This window comes from Ornithorhynchus anatinus, chromosome 9 (assembly GCF_004115215.2).
Source record: "Ornithorhynchus anatinus isolate Pmale09 chromosome 9, mOrnAna1.pri.v4, whole genome shotgun sequence".
Classification (NCBI taxonomy): domain Eukaryota; kingdom Metazoa; phylum Chordata; class Mammalia; order Monotremata; family Ornithorhynchidae; genus Ornithorhynchus; species Ornithorhynchus anatinus.
The window spans coordinates 705,773-717,573 of NC_041736.1; positions in this window are offsets into that span (position 1 = coordinate 705,773).

Here is an 11,801-nt window from a genome sequence, read left to right on the forward strand (position 1 = left end):
GAGAAGTCAAGTGACTTGCCCAAAGTCACACAGCTGACGAGTGGCCGAGCCGGGATTCGAACCCATGACCTCTGACTCCCAAGCCCATGCTCTTTCCATTGAGCCACGCTGCTTCTCAAACCCACAGAGGGTCAGATGCCATCACCACTGCAGTGCCTTTGGGTCACGGAAGGTCAGGCCTGCACATTACAGTGCCCTGCGGGTCACAGAAGATCAGATGTGGGCAGGGAACATATCTGCAAACTCTGTTATGGTGTACTCTCCCAAGAGCTTGACCAGTGAGTCAGGCAATCATATTTATTGAGAGCTTACTGTGTGAGAGCTCTGTACTAAGCGCTTGGGAGAGTGCAATAGAACAATATAACAGATACACAGATATAACAGAAAAGCAGCGTGGCTCATTGGAAAGAGCCCGGGCTTGGGAGTCAGAGGTCATGGGTTTGAATCCCGGCTCTGCCACTTGTCAGCTGTGTGACTGTGGGCAAGTCACTTCAATTCTCTGTGCCTCAGTTACCTCATCTGGAAAATGGGGATTAATTGTGAGCCTCATGTGGGACAACCTGATTACCCTGTGTCTACCCCAGCACTTAGAACAGTACTCGGCACATAGTAAGCGCTTAACAAATACCAACATTATTATACATAATGACTCACAGTCTACATATTAACTGTCAAGAAAAAAGGCGATTGATTGATTAGTTGATTGATATCCCCACCACTGCAGGGCCCTATAGGTCACACGGTGAGGTACTGTCACCAACACAGTGCCCTAAAAGTCACAGGGTCATATCCAACCACTACCGCAGTGCCCTGCAGATCACAGAGAGTCATCTGTCAAGAGTTTCTAGAGAACAGACTGCCCTTCCTGCCTCAGGGCATTGCCTGGCACCCAGTCGGTGCCCTCAGCTGTTTAGGGCACCTGTGCTGGCAGCCTGCTCCCCACCCCATGAACAGCAAGTGATGCGTAGGAGCCCCAGTTGCAGTGTTGTTCCCATGACTATGGTCACCGCCTCCGTGCACCCTGGGCTGGTATAGGGTACACAAACAGCACAGATTATGATGCTAAAACACCTTCTGCTCAACTGCCGTTCAGGACACTCTGTGCTTGGCAAATTTGGCCACGGTCGCTTTCAACCTCTTCAAAACAGGAAGATGGTTGGGTATGGCTGGAGGCCCCAATAACCCTCAAGCTTCTAGAGAGATCTTGTTGGACCCAATCCAAACAGCCCACTGAGTCGGGCGTGGTCCCAAAGCCCTCTCACTGGGGGCTCAGAGGGCGGCCTGAAAACTGGCACTGGGCCATCACCACCACAGAGGGTTGTTGGGTAATTGTGCTCTCATTAAATCCTGCTCTGTGGTTTGCAGTTCTCAACGGTTCCTTAGCAGCTTGGGACAGGCACACGACAGGCTTACTTTTCAAGTAAAAATAGATGCCTTCGAAGGTCGGGCCAAGAGGCGGGAAGGCGGAGTGGGCGGGGCAAACAGGCTTCTCTATTTCAAACTGCTTCTTTCATCTCCAGGAGGAGTGTTGGTGCAGCACATTCTTTACTGCCTTTGATGATGATTAATTAAGATGAGAGAAAAAGAGAATTCCCCAGAAATGGCAAATTCCATTGGGTAAATAGGTAGATTGGAAGATGTCTCAGGGTGGAGGGCATTGTTTGTATGTGTGCAGATGGGCAAATGCATGTGCGCCCGGGCTTGTGTGTGTGTGTGTGTGTGGAGAGAGAGGGAGCGAGAGAGTGTGTGTCATCCTTTGAGCTTGAAGATGTCACCGCCTGAAATTGAAATTGTGTGCCAGTTAGGGCAGTACAGTGCTTTGCACGTAGTAAGTGCTTTCATTCATTCATTCAGTCAGTCATATTTATTGAGAGCTTACCGTGTGCAAAGCACTGTACTAAGAGCTTAGGAGAGTATAATATAACAATAAACAGCTCACTACAAGTTTACAGTCTAGAGGGGGAGGCAGATGTTAATATAAAAAAAATTGCAGATACATACATAAATGCTTAATAAACACTATTACCACAGCCATCTCCTGTACTCTATCCTTTTCATCTTTGGCTGTCTGAGCTCACCACAGCTTCGGCCTGCCATTCTCCTCTTTCTAACTGAGTGGCCTCTCTCAGGCCTGGGGGAGGGATGGCAGAACGAGAGTCCTGGGGCTGTCCCTTGGTTTGGCAAAGGCACTGATGTGAACCAAAGGGAAATTCTCTTTCCCTGGCAAGTCGCGTAGGTCCAGGACAGGAGATTTGGGGCTGGATCTAACTTGGAGGAGGACAGACTCCAAGCTGCAGCCTTGCTTTCCACTCTGCCTCTGCTGGAAGCAACTGGTCCTACTGTGGAAGTTTGCCCATTAGATTGTCTCCCCAGTTAGACCGTAAGCTCTTTGAGTGGGGGGAATGTGTGTCTTGCTGTAATAAATGCCACAGTTATTTGTTATTTTTTTTACAGTATTACTGCTGTAGCACTTACTTTTGTGGTACTCTCCTAAGGTGATCTGGATGACTCAAACCAAAGTGTTTTTGGGGACTGAGTCAACAATATAAAAACCAGTATTTTCTGAAGAGACTCCAGTGCCCCACTTGGTTGTTGTTCAAAGCTCCACTGTGTCTATGGGGCTTTGTCTCTTCTGAGGGATGGACAGGGTTGGTTTGTCCAGACCGGGGTGGGAAAGGGTATGGTCTGGAAAGCCCTTCTAATTTCACATGAAACAGACTAAATTCTCCCAGGATATGGGGTCCAGCAGCGATCTTCAGCTAGGGGTTATGGTTAAAGGACAGCCAGAGGTCAGGACCCCAGGGCCTGGGGCCCCTGCCTTTTGCGGTGGAGCAGGCTGACGCCTGGGCCCGATGAAAGTGCTGTGAAAGTTGTGGCGTCTCATCACTTTGACATAAAAGCAAGGAGAATGTGGTGACTTTGCTCAGTTTCACTCTGAGTTTCTGGGTGGGACCCGTGGGCTCTCTGATCCCAGTGCTAGATCAAATCTGGGAGCTGCAGCCTGATCTGGCCAGAGGGGCCAGAGAGATTTTTGAGAACAAAAGCACCAGTGGTCCCCCCCGGACAAAGATCTGCAGTCCTCATGGCCAGTGCAGATCCTGCCTTGTGACTGGGTGGGCTGACAAGCAGGCAGACTTCTGGGTGGGCTGGTGGGCCAGTGAATTAACAGGCAGTTGGGTGTGAGGGCAGGCAGGCCAAGCCACTGGACTGGCAGGTAGCTGGGCTGGTGTTGGCCTTCCAGGTCCAGGACTCCAGAGGGTCCCTCTCCCTACTTGCAAGGTGACCGCCTCTTTTTACACCAATGGTCTCCCAGCTCAGACTAACCAAAGTGAACCATGTGTTGTAGCCACTTGTAGCCACTCTTGTTCTTTCGCCATCATGGTCTTGCCATGCTACTGCCCCCAGGTTCTAGTCTGATCCAGCTGTCTGAGTGGTCCCGGCCCATCCCAGCCACACTTCCCAGTCCCAGAGAGGGACCAGATTGGTGATCCCTCCAACACCTGGCCTGAGCCCTGGTCTCGGGGGCCTTAGCCACCCAGATGGCTGAACTGGATTGGTGTTACCTTAGTGATACAGATCTGTGATATGGCACTGAACTTTCCAAACTGGGGCTGATCTCACTGATCAGGATGAAACCCTGAGAACCAACAGAGGCCCAGGAACATTCCCAGGATTTTCATGGTTTTCCACCTCTCTCTGGGCTCTTCCACTCTCTCATTTCCTTCCTCCTTTCTTTGCTTTGAGCCCCTGAGTTTGAAAGGGACCACATACACCAGATTCCTTTGGAATCATTTGTTCATTGGATGGAAGAAATTAACAAAAGTGGGATTTCGAGTGTGCCCAGGCTCAAGACCAGTCTGGGTTCGTATTGGCAGTTAGGTGTGTTGGATAGGGGGAGCGGACTGGGTTAGCTGAAGCCAGAACCTCCCAGTTCTTTCTGAAGCTCAAGAAGACAAGTTGCTGCACCTGATGAGTTGTATCAGGTGAATGGTGGAAGGCAGGGGCAGGGATTGGGGCCCCATGAGGTGGGAGAACAGAGCGATCGGTCCTCTTCAAGCTCTGGTGTTTCCCTGGCAGGAGAGGAGAGTCAGGTGGGTGAAGGTGCCCACTCCCTGCCTGGGGGAACTTTGGCTATGGTGGATGGGGGCATCAGGGGGTGTGGTTGGTGCTCCTCCCGCCCTGGGAAAACAGGCAATGCCTAGACAGAAAAGTCTACTGCAGGTTCACAGCTGGGGGTCAGGGCCAGGCAGGATCACACTCAGAGGACAGGACACCAGTGATCAGAGGAGAAAATCCTTTCTAGGTATCCACTGCCAGAACAAACTCATGACTTTAGGAAGCAGAGGAGCAAAATTAAGCATGAGAAATAGGAGAAATTAGTTTACTGAGGGAAGGGAAGGTCTGCAGGCTACAAGTAGAGACTGTGCAGAGAACTTCCTGGGGTGCCACGTCAAGGAGCGGCTTGGCCCAGCGAGCGCAGAGAACTGCCAAAGGGGTCCAGGCGGGGGAGAGGCTTGGCCCGGCGGGCATGGGGAGCTGTCCTCCGGAAGTCCAATTCAGGATTTGACCCCATGTTCTGTCCCTGTGAACTCTTGACAGGGTGGATTTTACAACTCCAAACGGTGCTTGTAAAACCCAGCTTCCCCATGGATAAAGACACAGAGACACTCACAGAGTGCTTTGAAGGCAAGAGAGCGCTTGGTGCTGTTACTCTGCAAATGTCATTGACAGCGGTGAGGGCTTCTGGCTCGTAAATGGGAGCAGTCCAGCATGGTCTCCAGGGGCCTGGTGGCACAGCTAACTTCCTGGAAAAAGCAGGGGGTGAAGCAGCACAGAGTGGCAGCGCCAAGAGAGTAAGGCAGCCGCAGCAACTCTACTGGTAATACTGGATTTGGGAGCAGTCCCCACCTCTGTGGAGCAGTGAGGCATTCAAAAGATCAGAGGCAGGCCTGGAAGTCTAGAAGCCCACATACATGATCTGGCCCGAGGCTTCCCTGGCATGGTTAAACTCTGGGGAATTGGGGAGGCTCTGAAGGATTGGGAAAGATGAGAAGGTGGAAGCTTGGTTAAAGTTAGGTGTCCAAATGGGGGAGTGAGGATGGACATCAAGACAGCAGCAGGTCAAGAGAGAGGGCAAGGAGGTAGCCAGAAAGGGGGACAGAAAAGGTAGAGAGGGAGTTCTGGGAGGCAAGGCCACGGGGCGAGGCCATGTCCTGTGTCCATAAGTGTTCTCCTGGCAGGAGGACTTGTTGGCTGGGTGGGAGGGGAGAATGAGGGAGAGGAAGGGGAGATGGAGGTAGAGGGGGAGGAAGGAGCTGAAGCCAGAGGAAGCTCCTGGGTAGTTGATGCTGACTGTGCTGCTTGTGATTGCTAGAAGGAAGGGAGACAGCAGGTTCCCAGCTGGATTTCCCCTGTTTGCAAGCTTCACCTCGGACCTGTTGGGGAGAGGACAGAACAGAGAAACAGTGTGGCCTAATGGCTACAGCACAAATCTAGGAGTCAGAGAAACCTGGGTTCTAATCCCAGCTCCGCCACTTGTCTGCTATGTGACCTTGGGCAAGTCACTTAATTTATCTGTGCCTCCGTTCCCTCATCCATTAAATGGGGATTAATATTGCGAGCCCCATGTGGGACATGGACTGTGTCCAAACTGGTTAGCTTATATCTACTCCAGCACGTAGTACAGCACCTGGCAAATAGTGCTTAACAAATTCCATTAAAAAAAGCAACAAAAAACAGAGGGCTTCAAAGGCCAAATTGGGAGACCCCAGACCTGGCTGTCGGCTTGCCTGTCTACTCTGGCTGTCGGCTTGCCTGTCTACTAAAGCAACTAATTTAGGGGAGGCTTAATGAATTGGGGCTATAAAGGAGCAAGTTTCCTTCCCAAACCCCGGGCAAATGGAGAAATATCCAAACAATGACTGTGGGTAATCCTTCCTAGGGCTTAGGGGATTCCCACAGGGGAGTCCTTGTGCCTGGATGCTGACCCAGACTAGCCCTAAAATGGCCCACAGAGGTCCCGGGGCAGGAAGCACGAGAGAGCCTTGCCTGAAAGTCTGAGCAGGGCATCCAGGATGGAGAGCCCAGAAAGGAGAGCCCAGGACAGAGAGCTCAAGCCAGAGAACCCAGGAAGGACAGCCCAGGATGGAGAGTCCAGACAAGCTCTCTCATCCTCAGACAGCAGGGTGAAGGCTAATTGAGTGGTTGGGGGTAGAGGGCTGAGCTGTTTTCTGCCCACTGGACACTTTACCTTTACCTTTACATGAAGATGGTATATGTTTCTGTGCCTGGGGAGGAGAGCTAGATTCTCAGTGAGAGACACAGATGAATGTTTTCCCAGGAGGTTGGGGAGATTTTGAAGACAGCAGGTGGGTGGGCACTTTGTTGGGGCAACCTAGTTTCTGGAGGGGGGAGTAGAGGCCACTTTCACTCAACACTTTCCCACCTTGCCCAGCACCCTGTCCATCCCCACCTTTGAGAACAACCCCCTTCCTGCCCGGAGGAGGGGGAGGATCCACCTTCGCTGATGAGGAGTCCAAGTTCTGAGCTTCCCATCTCTTTCTATCTCCACCCATATTGTCCTCCTTTATCTGGCCACTTATTCGTTCATTCAATAGTATTTATTGAACGCTTACTCTGTGCAGAGTACAGTACTAAGCACTTGGAATGTACAATTCGGCAACAGATAGAGACAATCCCTGCCCAATGACGGGCTCACAGTCTAATCGGGGGAGACAGATGGACAAAAACAAGACAACATAATCACGATAAATAGAATCAAGGGGATATATGCCTCATTAACAAAATAAATAGGGTAATAAAAATATATACAAATGAGCACAGTGCTGGGGGGGGGAGGGGGAGGAGCAGAGGGAAAGGGGGCTTAGCTGAGGGGAGGTGAAGGGGGGAAGGGGCAGGAGCAGAGGGCAGAGGGGGAGCAGAGAGGGAGCAGAGGGAGCAGAGGGAAAAGGGGTAGCTCAGTCTGGGAAGGCCTCTTGGAGGAGGTGAGCTGAGCTCTCAGTAGAGCTTCTCACATCCATCTGTCACCCTGGAGTTTCCCTTAAACATTGGACAAGGATGAAAGCTGACATGGGCAGCCTCAGCCACCAGGCCGCTGCGTGGCCCTGCCTGCAGGGAGGGGAGTGTGGGCAATTCACTAGGAAGGGGCATCAGTTGTACTTGGGTGCGTTGTGAACCAGCACACAGATACAACTTCTCTTCTCATCGCACAGCCCAAGAAAAATGTGCATAAAAGATCCAGTGTCCCTGCCTTGGCTTCTTCAGGCCCCTCCCCTCCCCCCCAGCTCCTCCTGTCTGTCTGTTCTCTCTCCCCCTCCCCCTCCTCTCTTCTGCTCCAGGCTCCTGGCCTCCCTGGCCCCCTGGCCCCCAGCCCCTCCATCCCGTTTCATCTTGCCCTTCCTGATAGTTTGCCAAACATACTGGCAGCAGCTCCAGGGTATTAAAAAGCAGCTTTGCTCCTTGATGCAAAGAATGGAAAGAAATTTCTCCCCGGAAACAAGTTTTTCACTCTGTTGTATGTTTGAACTTGAAGCATGTCTTTGATGGTCCTGACCAGCCGGGCCGGAGTTAATTTTCCATGTCGGCACTCACGCACTCACCCCATGGCTCCCCCATGCCCCCCCGCCCCCCGCCCTTCCTGCTGCCCCCCCCCCCCCGCGGCGCTAGGGGGAGGGGAAAAGGACAGAGAAACAGCTCTGGAGTCTCCATCAGAGTGGGGTTGGTGAGGGGAGAGGGTTGCATCTGGTCAACCAGTCCCACAGCCCAAGGGAGAGCGAGTTCTAGGGAAATCATCCTCTTCTCTGATCAGGAAACCCCAGGGCCTTGGTTTATCCTGGCCTCCAGGCTGGGCTTCTCTGGGCAGGGGCTCTGTCCACTGGCAGATCACCCTGGGACCAAGGCCAAAAGGGCCAGGTCCTGCCAGTGGCCAGAGCTGCTGAAAAGACAATAATCAAAGGTCAATAACGCCAGCCTAACTCCCTTTTTCCGTCTGACCTCCAGCTCTTCCACCTTTCTACTTTCCCCAGCTCCTCCAACTACCCAGGCCCCCAGCTCCCCCAACATCACTGTTCTCCTCCCCCAGCTAAACCCCATCCTCCAGATTCTCCCTGTCCCTTCTCTCCCACTCTGCTGCTCAGTCAATCAGTCATATTTATTGATCACTTACTGTTTGCAGAGCACTCTACTAAGTACTTGGGAGAGTACAATCTAATGGAGTTGGTAGACATAGTCTTTGCCTGTAAGGAGCTTACAGTCTAGAGATTGAGGCAGATATGAATATAAATAAATTACAGATATGTACATAAGTGCCATGGGGCTGAGTGAGGGGTGAATAGAGGAAACAGCTCCCTTCCTCTCCCCCAGCGCCTCCAGAACCATCTCTGCAGTCTGAGGGAAGGAGGGAGCCGACTGACTCAATTGACTGTGCTGCATGGCCCCCCCCCCCCCAATCACTGAAGCTGCGAGCCAGTTCACCCAGGAAAAAAAAAACCCTCTGATGCCCACAGTTGCTGCTCCAGGCACATGCCTCATTGCTGAGTGTGGGTTTGGGGTCAGAGAGAGAGATGATGTAAGGTCCCAATGTTTCTGATCTCCATCCACCAGGGGAGTGAGGGGTAGGAAGGGTGGATTCCCCCCCAGATCCAGGAGGTTGTGCCTCCTCTTTCCCTGGAACCCTCCTCCATGCACACAACCTGAGGACCCCCTGCATTTCCCTCCTGGAGACTTCAGTTCCGGGGAGTGGGGGGTGCAAGTGAAGAGTGAGACCCAGGGAAGGCTCTCTCCCTTCCCTTTCTTGCACATCTCTGCTCTCATTCCCTCCTCTACTATAATCCTTCACCAGCACAAATTAGGTCTTTGACTACCCATGTTTCTCTGTCCACAGTTTCTCCATCCATGACCTCTCAATCCATGACCTCCTCATCCATGGCCTTTTCATCCATGACATTTCCATCCATGGCATCTCAGTGCATGACTTCTCCATCCACGGACTTTCCATCCACGGCCTCTCTGTCCCTGGCCTTTTTGTCTACCCTCTCTCTGTCCACGGCCTCTCCATTCACACCCTATCTGTCCATGGCCTTACTCTGGCTGGGTAGTTGAAGCAAGAATTTCTTGAGACAGAACACAAGAAGGGGAGCAGCAGAGATTCTATCAGGCTGTTTTCACCATTAGAAAGTGACCCCAGTTGCATTTTTCCTCCTAGTGGAAGGGAGGTCTGGGCTAGCCAGGGCCCTTAGAGGCCTATGTTTGGGAAGAGAAGGCTCTGCTGCCTTGTGTGTAAATGTTTGCTTTTCTGCTGATGTGTTTGCCCAAAGGCTTGGATCTCAAGGAGGCGCCATCCAAAAACCCAGGACAAATGGCTCCTGCCGCCCAGAGGCGGCTGGGTGAGGATCCCCCACTGAGGGCAACTCACAGCCCCGAGCATGTCCGGGCACTGGGACTCTATCAACCCCCAGGCTGGGGCGACTGTTCTCCTGCTGAGGCGGCAGGCCTAGGATAGTCCCAGGCTGGCCCCAGGCTGGCCTCAGGCTGGCCCTGGACTGTCCCCCTGGTTGGCTCCTAGGCCAGTCCTCTGTTCCACCCTGCTGGCTCTTATCTCACACTAAACCCTGGAGGCAAGGAAGAGTCCCTTTGCAGGAATACAATGGTCATTTTAGGCCAACTAACTGTCTATCTACCCCCAATATTTACCTTCCTCAGTGGGTGGGGGCCTCTCTATTCCTTTGTCTGGCTATGGAAATAGATCTAGGTTAGATCATATTTCAACTTTTTAAGTGAATAACTTTGCAAACCGGCTGGTGGATTCAATTAATCTATCAATGGTATTTATTGATTGTACTCTCCCAAGCTTTTAGTATCCTGGTCTTTACGCAGTGTTCAATAAATATCATTGACTGGTTGATTGATTGATTGATTGACTACACATTACTTGGCAGACATGATCCCTGCCCTCAAGGAACTGACAGTATAGTGGGAGAGAAAGACATAAAAAAGAATTACAGGTAGGGGAAACAGGCGAATAAAGGATTTGTCCATGGCACTCAGTCATGCAATCTTCTATTGTTTGGAGATTTGCAGGCTTGAATTGGGGTGGGGATTTATGGGGGGAGGTAGGGAGGCATCCAGTTTGGGGGAAACAGGGGGCAGGCCAGGTGAGAGGCAGGGGGCAGGCCAGAGGGGTTGGCAAGAAGCAAGGATTTAGGAGGGGAGTTGAGGAGTTGGGTGTAAGGACTTGGGTTTTAACTTCTTTGAGTTTGATTGATTTGAGTTTTAGACGCCAGAGGAGATAGACCCTCATAGACAGGGCTGCATAGACTGGGAATTGCCCTGGGAGAGGACTGGAGCATTTTGTGGAACCTGGAGAAATGTGGGACTGGGGCTGGAGGGCAGGCCCAGCTGCTCCAGGAAGTTGGAAGAAAAGTGAAGGCCAGGCATGCATAGGAGTGGGGTCAAGAGCCATGGGGGCCAGAACTGTGGGGACCAGAGCTGTGGGAGTCAGAACCGTGAGGGAGCTGCCTGTACCCGACACTGATTTCTTCTTCCTTCTCCTCCACTTCTCCTTTCCTCTCCCTCTCTCTGTTTCTTTCTCTCATCCTGCCTGTCCGCTTTTCTCTGTTTCTCCCTCTCATCCTGTCTGTCTGACTCTTTGCCTTTCACTTCTTCCTCCCCCTCATCTCTCTTTCCCTCCTTCTCCAGGCCTTGGTCATCTCTCTTTCTCTTGACTTCTCTAGTCTCCCTGTTTCCAGCCTCTCTCTCTCCTCTACTCTTCCCACCAACCTAACAAATCAGCCTCTTCCTCATTCCTCTTCCAGAAGCCTGCAGAGGTCACCAGGGCCACCGATTCCCAAGCCTATTTTTTTCCCACTTGACCAGCTGGTTCAGGACTACCATGCCAGACCTTCTACACCATCTATGCCTCCCTTGCCATGCCAACCATGCCTGCCATGCCACCCATGCCAGTCATGCCACCCATGTCAGCTTTCTCATTGCCTTCCTCTCTGCTCCTCCCTCTCCTGCCTGCCTTCAGGACCTTTCAGAAGATGGGACCTGAGAAGTCCCTGAGAAGCAGCAAGACATTGTGGAAAGAGCACAGGCCAGGAAGTCAGAGCAAGCAGGAGTGAACTCAGGCACTTCCAGGAGGGGAGTGACAAAGGAAGGATGACTAGCAGTAAAGGTGGGAGGGTAGGCTACTGGGGGAGTGGTCCAGCACCTTTTGGAAGACGCTGTCTCTGCAAAATATGGCCCCCCAAAGGGCTTTCCCTGAGTTGTATGGGGAGGGTTTGACTGTCTCATAAACAACTCTTGGACCCCAACTCCTGGCTCCTGGCCCCTTGACCCCTGGTCCCTCAACCCCCTACCCTCAGCTCCTCGATCTCTGGACACTTAAGCCCTGGCCCTCAGCCACATAACCCGCAGGCCCACGACCTTGGACCCATTGTCTGGGCAGCAGGAAAGGTGCGTATACTCCTCGTGCCCCTCTAGCCCACAGACAATGTGGAGTGCCCAGGCTGGGGGCAGCCGACAGCAACAGAGCGAGGTCTTGCCTCAACAAGTCTCGTGCCCACCAGGGAGCCCTTCGCCACCAAACACCGTTCCGCTCAGGTAGTGACACTCGATTCCCCCACCAGTTGTTGTTTGAGCTGTGGAGGCCGGCTTGCTGGAGCGTGGGGCGGAAGAGCAGGCGGGGGAGCAGCGGAGGGCAATGACGATCGTGCCCGCCTCAGTGACTGCAGGTGTACAGCGGCCGACTGCCTGGAAGGGTCATGCCCTTTGCGGCAGAC